Raw genomic sequence first — 16,928 nt, 5'->3', positions numbered from 1 at the left:
TTAAAGAGCACTTCGACATAATCGTTTGGTGCGCTAAACGAATACAGTCGAACACGGATATATCGAACATGGGTATATCGAATTATTGTCTATATCGAACTCGTAAATTATCCCCTTGAAAATTCTGTGTAAAAGTATAGGAATTCGTACGTTTATATCGAACCGTATTTTTCCCGACATTGGGTATATCGAACGCCGCGCGAGCTGGAAGGTGCTCTTCGGCGGTCGCTGCACCCCCGATTAAGGTTGAGGAGGATGTAAGGAATGCACCGGCATGGCGAAGATTGGCTCGCGGAACTAATCCCACCTACCGGAACGAATTTGCGCGCTTGCCCAGTCGGGCAAGTGCCCAGTTGTCCCGCACCTTTCGGAGATCATTGTTTCTCTCTGAGATGACAATCGCGAGCGCTTTGTTGGAGTCCGTTCAGAGAGCCTGGAATTGTTACCTTCAAAGTTCTTGTGGTATGTGCGCGCTATTCTTCTTTTGCGTGCGTGTTGTGCATGGTGTGCGAAGGCGCAGCGTACTGCTGGAATTTTCTAGTTGTGCAGCCTCGAGAAGATCGAGACCAGCGTCTTTAATTTCATTTCCAGGACAAAGAAGCTGGCCAAGATCAGCGATTTTTTTTTCACGGAATTAAAGCATCCTGTTGCGTCGTGAGTGCGGAATTAGTTGTCATTCTTGAATGTGACGATCGGTAAGTGATCGTCCGCCATGTGAGGTCTCAGAGCCCATATTTTTTATATCGAATTTTTCATATATCGAACTATTTCGTGATCCCCTTGGAGTTCGATATATCCGTGTTCGACTGTATGCACTCGAAATTTGAACCTTTCGTAATTTCAAAAAAGTGACAATTCAAATAAAGAGATTTTTATACGAACAGTACAGCACTGTAATTTACGTACATATAAAAGAAAGTCTATGCGGCCACAAAAAGGGAAACGATTGCTTTTCTGTGTAGTTATCAATAAAAAAACAGACGCAACTGCTCAAAAACTGCTTATACTTCGAGGATCCAGTTCTCTCCTTAGCCTTCATCTTTATAATGCAGTATGTGGATCCTCCCAACCCGACACGTGCGCGTGTCAGTAAGATGCCTGTTACCGCAGTTTGTTAACCGTATCGCAGGCAATGTGCTTTTTGCAATATGATACACTTGCCGCTGTTGATTGATTGAATGCAACAGCATTAAACAGTTTACTAGACAAAAAGCCCAAGACGCATTAACGCAGACTGTACATTAGATTTGACTGCGACGGGTTCTATGGCACTGATTCAGCAATAAAACACAATGGCAAAGAATATCCAATTTTTGGCTCCATAGCATGTGTTACAGAAGGAAAAAACTGAAAAGCTACGCAAACTGGCAACTGTGACAAATTTTTTCAGATCAGCGTGAGACAGGACGCTACGCAATAATTTCTGAAGCTTCCACCCCTCAGCCTCGTCAGTTTCGGCATCGACGGGTTAGAAACGCGGCGACTCGGGACCTTGCAGAGACCCTCTTCTTACAGCAGCCCCACTACTTTCCAGGGGCAGTATTCTCGTAACTGTCCATTTTGAAAGCGTCCCTTTTGAGTCCCTTTCATCGTGACGTACTTCCGGTTAAGCAGTGGGCGTTGACAGTAAGTTTGTTGCGCTTGCGTTACGTCACTTCCGGTTGTTTGCTTTTAGCCAATCAGGGCTCGCCAAAAGGGACACTTTTGAAAGGGACGCAAAAGGGACAAAACTCGAGAATACCGCCCCAGGACGCTTGGTGGCGAGAAAACGAGAGGCCGGCGGACCTGCCGAAACTGAATGCCGTGACACAGCGGGTAGTTATAACCCTCGTAAAACGCGCCTGTAGAAGTAACAGCCGCGGTGGCTCAGTGGCTAAGGCGTTGTGCTGCTGAGCCCAAGGACTCGGGTTCGATTCCCCGCCGCGGTGGCCGCTTTCCTGACGGAGGCGGAAAGTGAAAAGTGTTCGAGACTTCGGCGCTTGTTGAAAATCCCCAGGTGGTCAAAATTAATCCGCAGCCCTCCACTACGGCGAGCCTCATAACCTGAGTAGTTTCGGCGCGTTAAACCCCAGAATCAATAAATCAATGCCTGAGTAAGTGCACTTCCACGGAGCGCCCTCGACTAACGTGTCATTCGAGGGCAGCTAAACGACAGACGTGAATGACACTTTCCATGGGACGCACATCAAGCTGAGTGTGTTCCCAAAACACTTAACCCACGCCGGCACACGGAGTGAGTTGTCTCGTCATCAGTGCTCTGAAATTCTGGAAACATTACACCAAAAAAGGTGCGTTTAGATGATATAATTTATGTTAAATGTAATTAGGGATATATATTGCTGATTAATTTTTACAAAAGAAGGACCAGCGTTGAAAAACAAGAAAACAAATTACACCATCTTCCCGTAGGGGAACCCTGAGTAGTATGCGAAGCAGGCATGGGATCGACTGAAGTTCCCTTTAGTTCTCAATTCGTCGTTTCCCTTGACGTTCAGCTTCGCGCGCCTTCGTTGTTTCAGTAGGCTCTTGACGTAGTTTGAATGAGTGAAGGACATAAGGCGCGTTCGTAGCACATGCTCTCGTTTCGATTTGTAGCACAGTGGGAAGAGCACCACGTACCTCCCGTTGCGGCCAGAGAGTCGTGGAATCAAACCCGGGCGCCGCCTAACCATTTCTTTTTATAGTGGACTGCGCTGACGTCAGCCCAAACGCCGACGGGGCTGAAGAGACGCGCATGCGCAGTAGACTGCGGACGGCGGACAAGGGAGGGAGGTACACAGCCCCAAGCATCAGATGCTCCGCATCTAATATTCGCTCGCCCAACGACGTGCAAACGCCGCCTGCTTTCGTTGCTCCATTGCGGCCGTTCTCTGCGGCGTTCGCGTCGGTCGTTTGTCGTGGCTTTGTGGTTCTTTTCGAGATTCAGCTTTTTCTGCAGCAATCCAGGCTCTCTCGTAACTTTTCCTTGATTGTAATGCTTCTGGTATTTCCGGCGCAGAGAATAACAGTGAAGATATATATGACCGTGGACGTTCAGTCGCCATCCTGTCGGCGTTTTTTGTGCAGTCGTGACAGGCGCCGATTGCAGTGTCGAACACTATAAACAGACTGAAGTGTTTTCATTGCTTCTCACGTTACAAAGGGGGGATTTTAAGTAATTTTGCGGGATGTTTACGCAAGCTTTGGTCACTAATATCATGGCCTAGGGCACTTTATTTTGTTGTTTAGCAGCGCGCAACCAGTGTCATTCGGGGAGCCCTGCTGCACTCGGCGTAAGTGGACTTAAATAGGCACGTTTGACAGGAGTCCCTTATAAAAATTCTAATGTCCAGTCAAAAGACAGTCTATGTCCCAAAGGCAATAGACTGTGTACGTCCTGTTTGCCTCCCCTGTATTAGAATTTGACCACCGACTTTCTGCGCCTCCCCCCTCCCCCCCCCCTCCGTGTTCTTCGTGTTTCCGTCTTCATGCGTCCAGTCTATCTCCCAAAGGCAACAGACACCATACAGCCTTTTCGTGTCCCCTGTATCTCCCCAAGCCAATAGACCACATTGGTCCTGTGTGTGTCCCCTGTATTGAAATTTAGCCACTGACTTTCTGCGTCCTCCAAGCATCCTTTCTGTTTCCGTCCTCTATGTGTGCCACAAGCTTCTACCTTTTGTGTGCCCTTTGCTTGCTGTCAAATAGCACCGCCCTATAACCAACTGCGTGCAGAAAAAATCAGGCAGCTCCGCAGTCGCCGGTTCGTGCTGGAGTCGTTTCTGAAAGAGCAAGCAGAGTGAATCCACGAGCCACACCAGGCGTCCCCTCATCTTCACCCTTCACGGGATGAGATGGACGCTGGAACACTTGAACCTGAAATGACAAATACATTTATCGCATATGAAGAGGTTTAAGGAAACATGTCTCTGCAACATTTGCTGGTTATGCATATAAACATGAGGCAGTGTTCGCATACAAAACTGAATCAAGTATACTGAAACAAAAGTTACAACTTCTAAGTTTCAATATTAGGCACAGAATTGGCCGGGAGCAAATAAATTAACTCTTGAGCTTATGGATTTCAACTATGACATACTGTAACAGAGGCAACATAACCCAGGACTAAATGCTCTTTAGATTCAAGGTCCCCTGATAAGGGGCATTCATACAGCCTCTCAAGAACATTAGAGAGACTGACATTATTGCAGTGGCACGGTTGGAACAAAGCATTACAGGGGGAACGTAACATAAAATAGCATGAACATGCCAAGACAAGGCATTTATCAGTCTTCATCACGAGTACCTGCTTGTGCTTACGTGCTCTTTGAATACCTATAAAGGTAGCAGCTTTATTGCGGATGTCCTTTCGGAGACAGTGCTTGCATCGTCTAGTTTGTTTTTCGTGCTCATTGTGCTTGCTGTCAAAAAGCAAAATGTTGGGAGTGTAGAAAACGCACGTGACGATGAAATGACCAACCTCTAGGCCGGCTCGTGACTTTTTATATTTCTTGTCTTCGAAAAATGGGATGCCCAGAATATGGGTAAATAAGGCAGAAGGTAGAATACACCCGTCCTAGCGTGGTGCGGTATAGCATAGCGTGGTGTTAGTCTACGGGTGCGGTATGCTGCAAAATCTCAAGATAGCTCATGAACGCGAAATGACCAAACGGGGAAGGGAGGGGGGGGGGTGATGGGGGGGGGGGAGGGGGGGTAGGGGGGGTAGGGGGGGGGGCGTGCTATATACCGGAACTCTATTCTGACTCGGACACCAGAAACCTGCAGATGACTAGCCATATGTACAGCTGAGCTGTAAAATAAAAATGACAAAAATATAAATAGCACAAGAGAAAAAATTCAGTTTAAATATTGACAGTCAAATCTGGCTAGCACTGTGCATCCAAGGAAAAAAATATGCGCGGAAAAATCACACAAAACGAGCTAACGAACTTGCAACAATCTACCTAATCCAGCGCCATGACGCGAATAACTAATAAAAACGAGAAAAAGCAAAGACCAAAGATATAGCAAAAACGGAGGATAACGTAGCGTGAAAAAGTGCGTAATCTGGCGGCGTTCCTTCATGCGTGAAATGCAAGAAAAAATAAGGCAGTCTGAAAATAACTCACGCAGTCAATGAACCCTATGTTCCACCGTCAGGTTGCGAATAACTAAAAAAAAAATCCCGGGCCATCTCCACTAATGTTAAACCTGGGGAGGGGCAAAGCATGCATGGTATAAGTGTATCCTTGGCGCCTTCGCGCTTTTGCCAACGGAGATGAAACCGTTGGGGGGGTAGAGGTATACAGCTTTGCTGTGACAGTCTCGCTTCTTCCAAGCACGAAGCGCTCCAGCGCGAGGCATAAACGAGTGCCCCTGTGTTCTAGTACAGTGACTACACGAGACGACGACTACAACTACATTACACGTCGACAGCCCGAACTCCTAAGGGGCTTTGCCCCTAAAAAGTTAATGAAACAAGCTAGACGCCATGGGAACGGCGTGTCACTGAAATGCCATCAAGGAAACATAAGTTTTGTGGAGGACAGATGCTGCGTGAGAATGCTGGCGCATCAGTAAAAGATTCGTAGAATTTCTGTAACAGTTAATTCTCTGTATCACAATGACGGCGGCAGACACAAAAAATTCCGGAAAAAGCGACAGTTGTGAAGCAGAAAAGTAACAAAGAAAAATACAAAAATGTAAGAAGACGGGGGAAAACAAGAAAAGTGCGAGGCAGAGGGAAAAACGTTATAAAATTTGCAGAAATGTCTATAATGCTTAGGCACTCTCATAATGTGTCTGTGGTAACCTTACGTTTCCGCGGTGGCTTTAAAGAAACGCCAATCCTGACAGCGACTTTTTCTTCTTTTTCTAATTTTCCTTGGAAATAACCGCCTCAAGGCGAACAAATGGATGAGCCTTTGTTATTATTTGAACTCATATTGCATTTCTTTGTTTTGTTTTTATTATATTTTGCAATGGCGCTCGATTAGGCACACTTTTCTGATTTCGTGCGCTCATTTTCAGTGCTGCAGTCATTGTGCTGCTCAGCCCCAAAACGCACGTCAGTCACTGTCGCGGCCAGTTTTTCTCGTGGAGGTAAAAAAAAAATCCCAGGCCTTCTCTACTGACGTGAAACCTGCGGAGGGACGAAGCATGCAGTGTATAAGTGTATTCTTGGCGCCTTGTCGATTTTCCCACTGAGCTGAAACCGTTTGGTGGTGGAAGTATACAGCTTCGCTGCAAAAGTCTCGTGTCTTTGAAGTACGAAGCGTTTCAGCGCAAGGTGTTGAAAGACCGGTGTCCCCGTGTGTTCTTTTAGTAAGCGTTACGTTCTAGCACCAGGCGTTGGAAAACGAGTGTCCCGGTTTTTTAGTACCGTGACTAAATGAGACGACATACGACGACGACGATGACGACATGAGACGCCGGCAGCCCGAGCCCGTATAGTGGCTTCGCCCCTATAACGTCGGCGTTCGCAGATTAAACGTTAAACGCGTTTAAGTGGTCTAAATTAGTAACCCTCCACTATGTTGCACCTCCAGTGTAGGTACAGGTACGGTGCTTGAAACGCCAAAAAGTGCTCATTTCACAATTTACTTTCTGATTTTTCATTTGTTTTTCAATCGCCTAAGGGCGCTACATTACCTATACGTTTCTAAATACGTTGGTTTATTTCAAGTATTTATCTGTTGCATTTCTTATATTCTTTTACTTGCTCGACGAAGCTTGAATTTGTAGTGTTTTGCGATTTAATTGCTTCTGTTTTAATCTGTTCTTGTTTCCTTTTCATTTTTCCTGTTTCTATTTTTTGTGCAGGACGACGGTTGTACGGTATGGCTTTCAGCGGTAAAATCGGGGACATTTGTTTGTCCGGTTGTTTAGTTCGTTGTTGTATTTCTTTGCTTCCTTCTGCAGAACGATCTGCACTTGCACTATTATTACAAATAATTGTACTAAATTCACCTAACATGTCTTCTTCTGCCAATACAAGGTGTAGAACTGCTTGCGTTAGGGTCCTCGGAGGGGAGTATCGGAAACATTGTTAAGTAGTGCCTGAGACAGGACGAAGAGACACACACGATGGCGCAATTCGCAACTGTTACGCGTAAACACAAATATATCCTCATTACAAACACGTGCCCAGAAAAAAAACATCGCAACTGTTGTGTACAGCTTCGCTACCTTCAGGTCTTACGCATTACTGTGAGATTCCTTCATTTTTTATGATCCGTATAAATTGGGCAAGCTTTGCAAACTGGTCGAGAGGAGGTTGTCAGGCTGGCACTGCTGGAGCGCTAAGCATGCTTCTCGGCCCGCTGCGGTGGCTCAGTGGCCAAGGCGTTGCGCTTCTGAGCCCGATATCACGGGTTTGATTCCCGGCCGCGGCGGCAGCTTTTCTGATGGAGGCTAAACGCAAAAACACCCGTGTGTATGAGATTTCGAAGCCCGTTAAAGATTCCCAGGTGGTCAAAATTAATCTCGAGCCCTCCACTACGGCGCGCCTCATCGCCTGCGTTGAGTCGGCACATTAAACCCTACAATAAATCAATCAAGCATGCTACAATCAATCAATCAAGACGACGAAGAACACAGGACCAGCGCTTGTCCTGTGTTCTTCGTCGTCCTCGTCTCCCGTGCGGTGAACCCTTTTTCCAAAAGCATGCTTCTCCGTTTCTGCGGCGCACCGAGGGAGTTGTGGACTCCTTGCCATTGTCATGTGATAGCGTTTACATTGGCCAGACAGGCCGCTGTATCAATGTTTTATTCATGGAATGACGGAGGTCACTACAGAACAATCACCATAGACACATCACTCGGCATTGCACTAACAACACAGAAAGAAGCTAAGAAAAAGGCTGTCCTCTCTTACACGAGCGTGTTGTGGCGACCCAACCGCCAATAGACCAGAGAGATAATGGAAGCATTATATATATAAAAAAAACGATGGCAAATGTGTCAGCCATGCATCGGCGGCGTTGCATGAACAGGAATTTCTGTTCTTATTGAATTCGTTGAGGTAGGTGATTATCGGTTTTATGTATCAAGGCCTGCTGTTTTATATTATGTTTATCGAACCGCACTTCGATGGTTCTTCCTCGGCACGTGTTTGTAATGAGTATATATTTATGTCGAAATGCTCGGTCGAAACGGTGTCAAAACGTTTGCTTGACGCCGCCCTACTTGCTAAATAGTCTGTGCTCTTCGTCCGCTTGAAGTGACGTAGTCAATGACATTCAATCAAGTAGTTATTCTCGGCAAAATTCCCTTGAGTCGCAGCGGGAGCGCAGTGTGCGCAAATATTTTCGCTGGGTCTTGACTGATGGCCATTTGTACGAACGAAAGCTCATTTGTTATGTAAATATTCGCGTGACAATTGCGTTATCTTTGCCCTTCAAAGTACATTTAGTCTCATAAGCCAGGGACCTAGCGATTAGTTCGAAGCTTTAAACATCGTTCCGTTCCCGAAAGGCAGCCAATAGTCTCAGCAGAAACCAACGGCTATTATACCGGCTCACCCACCATCAAAAGGTAGGAACGGCAGTGTTTTACAACCCAGCTATGAATGCTGTTGCCCTGCTGCATAGATTAAATCGGATCAATTTCCGTGCCCCATGAGCCCCGTCTAGGCCTGTATATTTTGAAGTGCCGATTCTGCAAGAGAAACCAAGTTTAACGTCAGATGGTTTGTGTTTGTGATGTTGTGCTGCCTTTATATATGATTTCTTTTACTACACCAATGTTGATCCCCTTCAATGTTCTTTCGCTGTCTTATATACTCCGCTACGTTCAGCCCAACGCAACACTTTTTTTAGAGGTTCTTTGTAGCACATACCAGCCTGCCAGATTCGTTTCTCAAGTTTACGCCATGCACTGCACTGTTGCAAATCAATGGACTGATGTTGCATTCGCCATATTGCCAAGACCATGGCGTCAGGGAATGCCCTCAGGGCAGGAATGAAATGTACACAGGCCCGGGACTCAGACTCAGCTTAGGCAGTCCTTAACTATGTCTTAGAAAAAAAGCGCGCGAACGAACGGGATGAAAGAAATGGGCACAACGCAAGCGCTGACTTCCAACTAATGGTTTAAAGGAAGGAGCCGATCCTTTGAGTTCAGTTAGCGTGCGCATGTCCACTTTTTCTTGCATAAGTTCTTTGTTCCTTTTATACATTTAAACCTGGATGTGACGAACCTGTATGTAACGTATACCTGGATTTAACAACGTTTTTCAATTCCCATCCCAGTCTCATTGAAACCGATGTGTTAGCGACCTCTATGTAAAGAAGGCATGGCGACGGTTAACCATGATGTAACAAATTCGCTAGGCTAATGAGCGATTGTGTTTTGCACTTTCTCTAAAAAATGGGCTGTAGATATGCACTAATTTAGCGAACTTTGCACACACCGCAAACTAACGTACGGTTCCAGTGTGCGCGAAGCGTCTATTAGGTGCTAGGCCCGCCTGTCGGGGTATAGTCACCCGTATCAACTTCTTTCTGAGGTGTAGGTTAGTCGGCGATGAGTTCTGCTGCCAGAAAACGATAAGTTTTTTTTCTTTCCACGACAAACTTTTCTTTCCACGACAGTAACCCAGCTTCTACGTGGTCAAAAAGTTTTAACACGCAAAGAGCATCAATTTCGCGAAAAGACGTACTTGTAGCATAGGTTTCTTCATTGCAATTGTTTATGGCACCGAGGAGTGTCAAAAGGCAAAATTGATGATTAAGTTATGTTTGCGGATACAGGGGTAAGTGACCTTTTTCTTTCGCGTGCCGTGTGCTGACTAACTTTGTGTGAAAGCACAAAACGCAAAGCACGCATCTTTTCACCGCGGAATAAATTCTTAAAGGGAGAGTTCACCATCCCTGATGTCTAACATTTTGATTTAGTTTCTGCTTCATTTACGGGGTCCATTAACTCGAAACAGGCATGTCACGGAACCCTGCATGTAACGAAAAATTGCGAATTTCCTTACATCCGGGTTTAACTGTAAACCCTTAGTCCAGAGTGAACGGTGGTATTGTGGCAATTCTTTCGTCCCGTCCGTTTTTCGCGCTGTATTTTGTAAGATATGCATTGCCAACTTGCCCACCTTTGAGTTTTGCATCCTGAACTTCGCGTTTACCACGGGATACTGAGCACACCACGATTTTAAAAGAAAAAAAGAACGCTCACCAGCTCTTGCGGTTACAAGCATCAGGTATGTAGATATGGTGTGTGCACTTTGGATATATTGTGCAGTTTTTACGAGTTCACTTGTTCCGTCCATTCCGATTTTTCATTGCCTGTGATGTTTTCTTTTGTTCTGAATGCACGATCGAGGACAGCGATAGGGAACAGAAAGTAGCAACACAACTTTTGTGTAAAACAAACCGCCTCTTTCAGTGCGATTTTGTTGCTCCCTCATTCGGGCGTGGTTGGCCACAGTTTTTTAATGCGTAGCCTTCTTTGCCTCGTACCCACCCCCCCACTCCCACCTCCAGCCAGGACCGTGTAACGCCCTACATTCGACAAATCTACAGATTTGGCGGAAGTAACAACTTTAATCGTTATTATACCGTAAATAAAGTTAATTGTTAGGACAGAATTTTTAAAACCCAAGAAATAAAAAAACTAGAACAAACACTAACACAATTGACCAGCGAAAATCAAAAATATGCAACTGATGCATCTCCCCCAAAACCAAAGAATGAACGGAAAATTTCTAGAAAGAACGTAAGAAAAAACGAATGAAAGATGGAGAAATTGGGGAACCGTGTGCCCTGCATTCCCACAAGAATGCAGATTTGCCGGAAATTGAAAGTTGAATTGTTATAATGTCGTAAATGGAGATAATTGGGTGGACAGAATTTTAGAAAAAAAAACAAAAATAAGAAACAAAACAGTTCACAACAATGACTTGACAAAATTAAAGTGTGAATATTATACTTCTCGCCAAAAACCGAAGAATAAACAGAGTGAGCAAAAGGACGTTAAAAATACAAAAGAATTGCTAAATGGCGAACACTGCAACGCTTTGCATTTCTCCAAAAATGCCGATTTGCTGGAAGAAACACCATTATTCGTTTTAGTATCGTAAATGGATATAATTTGGGAGGACAGAATTTTGAAAAACCAAAAATAACAAACGACAAAAAGCCGAATTTCCAGAAATCTGATTTTACAAAATCGAAACTATGCATCATATGCTCTTCCCGCGAAACCGACTAACCAACAGAAAAAGTTCGCAAAAGGAATTTAAAAGTACAAACAAAACACGGCGATAATGGCGAACCGTATAGCGCCCTGCATTTCCACCAAAATTCGGGTTTGGCAACTAACACCGTGAATAGTTAAAATTACGTAGGATAATAATAGGGTGGGCGAAATTTTGAGAAACCTATGAATAATAAAAATCGAAGAAATAAAACTTTCGCGAAAATGATCTTCCGAAATCAATAATATGCATCGTCTCATCTCTCCCAAAACAGACGAATAAACAAAGAAATTTCGCAAAAAAAAAACGTTCGAAATACCAATGAAGAAATGGTGAAAATGGCGAACAGTGCATCACTATTCCTACAAAATTCTACAAATCTGCATTGCTACAGAAATGCAGATTTCGCTGACGTAACTCGTTTAATCGTTTTAATAGCGTAAACTGGGGTAATTGTTCAGACAGAATTCCGAAAAGTAAAAAAATAAGAAAAATCGGAAAATAAACGTCACGGAAATGATCTGACAAAATCGAAAATGTGTATCTTGTGCGTCTGCCAAAACACCGAAGATTAAATGGAACAAGTGCGCAAAAGAACATCGGAAACCCGAATTAAAAATTAGCGTAAACGGGCGAATGTGCAGTACGCCTTGCATCTTTGTAAAAAACATATTTACCGAGGGGAACACCGCATCCCTATAATGTTGCAAATTGAAGGAACCTCCTTCATGTGCGAAGGGTTCGCGACCCTGACCCCACCCGGCGAAGTGACGCCGGCACGAAAGAAACAGAAATCCCCGGTTTATTCCTGGACAGTAAAGCAAAAATGAAATGAGTAGAAACAGCAGCTCCTAACACATACGGTCATGTAAACAACACGACACTGAAAAAAACGCACTGCACCTATTGTGCAGAAAAATGATACCGCGCTTCGCTCTACACTCACGACAACGTTCGAGTCCTTGCACCAGGCCCCTCCGTGTGCACCCACCACATGTTCTGGCTAGTTCGAGCTGGCCAGGGGTCGTCGGTCCGGTTGTCGGCCCCTTGCTGCTCCATTCCTGGTTCTGCCGCCGCCGAGCTGCTCCATCGAACTACCCCCTACCGCACCCGTGAAAGCAGTTTTTATACCAGACGGGGCCGTTGTCCGCGTGTTCCGGGCTTGGTACGCGCCACACGTGTTCCATTGTCCGCTAACTGTTTATAGCACACGCACGCACGTGCACATGACGCGTTGACGCTACTATCGTTGTCCGACGCGCGCTCGCTGCACTGTAATACCATACGCGCTGGCACGTAGGGGCCGAGTCAACACCAAATTCATTTCATTGGCAAAAAGAAACAAAATAAAACTTAATAAGCAGAAAAAAATCGGACGTCTGTCGCTAATGGCAGCCATGTTTAGCTGTAAACAGCGCACACAATGCTAAAATGCTATATATATATATATATATATATATATATATATATATATATATATATATATATATATATATATATATATATATATATATATATATATATATATATATATATATATATATATATATATATATATATATATACAGTTCACTGAATTTCTGCACATTTGTTTTAAGATGCTTAAAGAGTCTGGTAATGACACAATCGAATTTCGGTGTCAAAAATATGAAGCAAACTATATCAGGTAAAGCGGAGATAAGGACAATTTCTCTCGCAATTTTCCACAACAATGCTCATATCTATATGCTAAGCGACAGAACTTAGGCACACGCTAATGGGTTTTCTTTCAAGCCAGCACAGTCGCCTATTTACGAGCCTCACAGGTATAAGTTCCGTGGATAGGGTTTGCAACATTGAGTGTTGCACCATTTCTTCTCGGTCAACGTATGGGACAACTCATACGGGATGCAGCCAATAATGAGCATCTGCCGACAATGTGGTGTGGTCATGCCACCTTAAGGGCATGACCACACCAGCTTACACCAGCTTGCACCAGCTTGTACCACTCTAGTGCAAGTCCCTGTTTTGCGTTAACCGCGTGAGAGAGATGAATTATACAGTCCTTTCAAATACTGATTTCATTTTGAAGTAGCTTTGGTTATAGTTATTCGTAAAAAGGCGGTAGATTAGAAATAGTACTAGTATTTGGTTATCTGACTTGCAGTCCTCTTTTATTTACCACAACTTATATTTATTTATTGTTAATAGCACAGGCCACTGTATTACGTAGAGCTTTTCATTAGTTCACTTTCATTAAGCGCCCGCTATTATGCTTTCACGGTGTCGTCGTCCCTTGTTGCAAACAAACGAAGGAAGGGGACACCGAAGACAGAAAAGATAGCATGAGCAGGAACGCAAAGGAGGAACGTATGGCGCAAGTGTGAGAGGGAGGGCGGTTTTTGGATATTGCGCGAGACATTCCCTCCGGCGGCGACGCGCTACGAGATAACCGACAGAACGAAACGGCCACCGGACATAGAGTAAAGAGGAAAGCGGAGAATGAAAGTATTGCGACAGGCACAAGACATGGTACCCCGCGGTGACGCGTTACGAGACAACGCAAGAGTTTAGCGCGCGCCTTCGTGCGATCGCTGACGCAGCGATCAATTCGTGAGCCAGGCAGGTATGCGCCATCATCCAGAAGACTGCAGTTCGCACTGCGCACAAATTTCGCTGTAGGAAGTGTCCTAATCGTCAGCCATTTTTTTATATTCTCTTTGTTTAGTTTTAAAGCACCACTTTGCTACTTTCGTCTAGCGATTTCGTGGAGGATGCACAAATGACCTTTTCACCGGAGACACACCCCCGGCAACACACCCCTCGAAGAGCATCGCGTGATTCCCCGGGCCCGCTGTTGGCGCCCGGGGGTGCCGACAGCGGTCGCCACCGCCGCTGCGGCCGAGGCAGCCAACCCCCCGCAGCCTCCCATGCATGCGGCGCTGGGAACCGAACGGCTTTGAAACATGATTAGGAGTTATGTTAAACAAATGATTAGGTTTAGGCGAGACACGATTAGGAGTAATCATGTTAAACCAACACGCCCAGATAGCCACGTTAGGGCTATGAGACGTGGTCGGCAATACAGCTAAATCAAAGGTTAACCAAGCGAAACCAAGACTCAACCACACTAAGCCAAGCTTTTTCTTTGCATATCCAAGGTTAGCGGAGCTAAGCCGCAGCCATTTTTTTATTTCTTGAGACTGACAATGGTTGCCATATGTTGGCCTATCATCAGCCTGAAATAGCTGTTCCTTTTTCCAGCAACGGACGACTTTTGCCAGATTCGGCCAATAATATCCTAATTGGGTGAGGCTTCGTTTCGTTTTGTTGTGCTCTTTTTTCTCTTTTTTGTTTTGGTCTTACAATTATCGACATTTACACTTTTACAATGGTTAAACGTACTAATTTCTCTAGTGACGTACTTCTGTTCAGGTACACTGCTCGGGTTGGCGTACTCAGCAAAGAGCACTTTTGCATTAACATTTGCTGAGTACAGCAATGTCTGCACTTAACGACTGCTGACTCCCTATGAACAATGAGGGTATAGCGCGCGATTTTATTTTAGGGCAGGAAGTGTGCGGGAGCCCACGTGACAGTTTACACCAATGAGAACTTTGTGGCTGCCTATGCTACCTATGCTTTCGCATAGATTAGTACATTCGTCATACTTCCGATAAGCACCAGAACTTGTCGAAGGTAGTATGGCTGGCTGCACGCTTATCGAGGCACCCTGGTCGAAGGCGCCGCACGAGCCCCCTGAAGGATCGTTTGCGACGTGCTTCTATAATTCGGTATCCACTGTCGCATCAGTTTACGTCGTCGCTTGCTGATGCTCACCAACCCGGAAATGCTGCTGATGGCAAGAGTTTGGATATTGCGTCAGTCGCGCAGCTGTTCCTTTGCGTACGCTATTCCGTTATCATTCTTGCATGGCAGCGCGAGCTTCACATATCTTAACAGGAGATCGGTGTCTGCCAAAGTCGGCGCGATTGAATTTGAGCTTTTCTTTTTCGGCCGAGGTGGACAGCCGACTCGGTCTCGTCGTTTTGGAGGGAATTAGGCTTTTGAAGAGAGGTCGTGGCGCTAGACAGCCGCTCAACTATGGCTTTGGTCCTCATTATATAGCGCGAGATTTCACTACGCGTCTGAAGCGGCATCAGCACATCTCCCCTTGGTGCTCCGCATGGTCGAAGAAAGGCGAAACAGCCAATTTCGCACCGTAGAACACGTCGATACTTACTAAGCCTTGGGGCTCCTTCCTTTTTCGCTTTCGCGAAAATGGTAATAGACACCGTGACATCAGTGTAAAGTCGTGGAGAGTGTTAACAGCGGAGCTGTAGTAGGTTGAGCCTTTTCGTCCGTCTGCTGTAGGTCGTGCGTTATGCAGGGGCACTAAGTACGAATATATATGGGCAGTGAGGCGGGCCGTTGCGGCAAGCGCGGTCGAGCAGCCAGATAATGTCACAACGAAAATCAACGCCGACTACAAATTTTCATAGATGCGACGAAGAAAAGATGGGGTAGCGGCTTCTGATGGACGGAATGATAGCGGCGACAATTCTTTGCGAGGCTGCGCAGTGCAATTCCGGTCGCTGTGGCCACGCAGATTCTTCTCCCGCAACAGATGCCGCAGTATTAACCTAGGTGCGCTTGTGACGTTATCTGGCCTCCATAGAAAGCGGCGTTTCCCCTCCTGTTTTGTTCTGGCTGCGGGTTCAGGGGTGCTGTTGCAGGGGTAGGAGCGGGTTCCCAGACTTGCCGGCGGCGTCGCAGAAACCGGTTCCGGGACTCACCGATAGAGGGCACGGTTGTCCTGCAGTATGGATTGTCCTTTCTCCCGCTAGGAGAGGAAAAGGGTACTCCTACCCCCCCCCCCTGATGCTTAGGTGTCGATTCCGCTGCGGGAACCGCAGAATTTGTGTGGCGACGGCGCTGTCGTTCCCGGGCGAGCACCCGTTGTCGTAGAGCCAACACAAGAGAACCGCAGCTCCGATGAAGCAGATTTCCCACTGGGTGGAACTGGGTTTAAAATTTCCGCATTAATCAACAATACAGTTCACGGATCTGACAGCGGTCCAAATTTGTGTTTTCCTTGGTTAAGTGTGTTACTTCAGCCGTTCATAAGCTGCACACGATGGGGGGACGCACGAGAGAACGGCTATTGACCAGAGAAGGCGCTTGCGTTGATAGTTTATGGTAACATGTGAGTACGTTCTAACATATAATGAAACCCTTATATTTGTGAGCATCTAGCCACACGATTGAAATTCATTACTCCAGCTCCCAAAGCCTTTGTTTTTTTAATACAGAAGGCTTAAAAAAGCGGCAGGACTCTTCCCTACGTTTGAAAGTTCAAAATCCTGCTTTTGTAGGAAGGTTAGTTTTGCTCTTTTTCTTTGACCGAAATAAATTCAGCGCATGCATGGGGTATAAATTTTCTTTGCAGCTCTTTATCCTGCCGTATGCCAATTCTTTTTTTTTTTCCACTTATCCTGCCACACGCCATTTTTTTCCACCATTCTTTGCCATCTATTCACACGTTTTTTTTTTTTTTGCTTCAGCTTAGATCGATGTTTGAGTAGGATCTGTGGACGTCATGCTACTTTGAACAACACTTAGAACCTGCTGACGTTGTACCTCCCACATGACAAATTGACAAGAGTGTATCTTGGGATATACATTTCCCCTTCAGTTGGCTGACGTACTAAAGCTCCTCATTCATTCTGCAGGCAGCAAATATAATTCTATTTACTTGAAAAAACGT

At 45.5% G+C, this 16,928-nt stretch overlaps 1 protein-coding gene across 2 annotated transcripts in view; it reads left to right on the top strand.

Moving 5' to 3' along the window:
• Nucleotides 1–8,402: 8,402 nt before the first annotated feature.
• Nucleotides 8,403–16,928, top strand: part of LOC144146074 (glucoside xylosyltransferase 1-like) — a 44,874-nt gene continuing 36,348 nt past the window's right edge. The window contains exon 1 of one of the 2 annotated variants that reach the window (XM_077678009.1): nt 8,403–8,514. The gene's annotated coding sequence lies outside the window, so the exon portion shown is untranslated. Of the gene's footprint in view, nt 8,515–14,446; nt 14,471–16,928 lie in introns of those variants that run through there. The other variant, XM_077678010.1, reaches the window with a different exon arrangement.

The sequence above is a fragment of the Haemaphysalis longicornis genome, unplaced genomic scaffold, assembly GCF_048455015.1.
Source record: "Haemaphysalis longicornis isolate Haplotype H1 unplaced genomic scaffold, Haemaphysalis longicornis Haplotype H1 scaffold_7, whole genome shotgun sequence".
Taxonomy (NCBI): domain Eukaryota; kingdom Metazoa; phylum Arthropoda; class Arachnida; order Ixodida; family Ixodidae; genus Haemaphysalis; species Haemaphysalis longicornis.
This window is presented reverse-complemented; position numbering and strand designations above follow the sequence as displayed.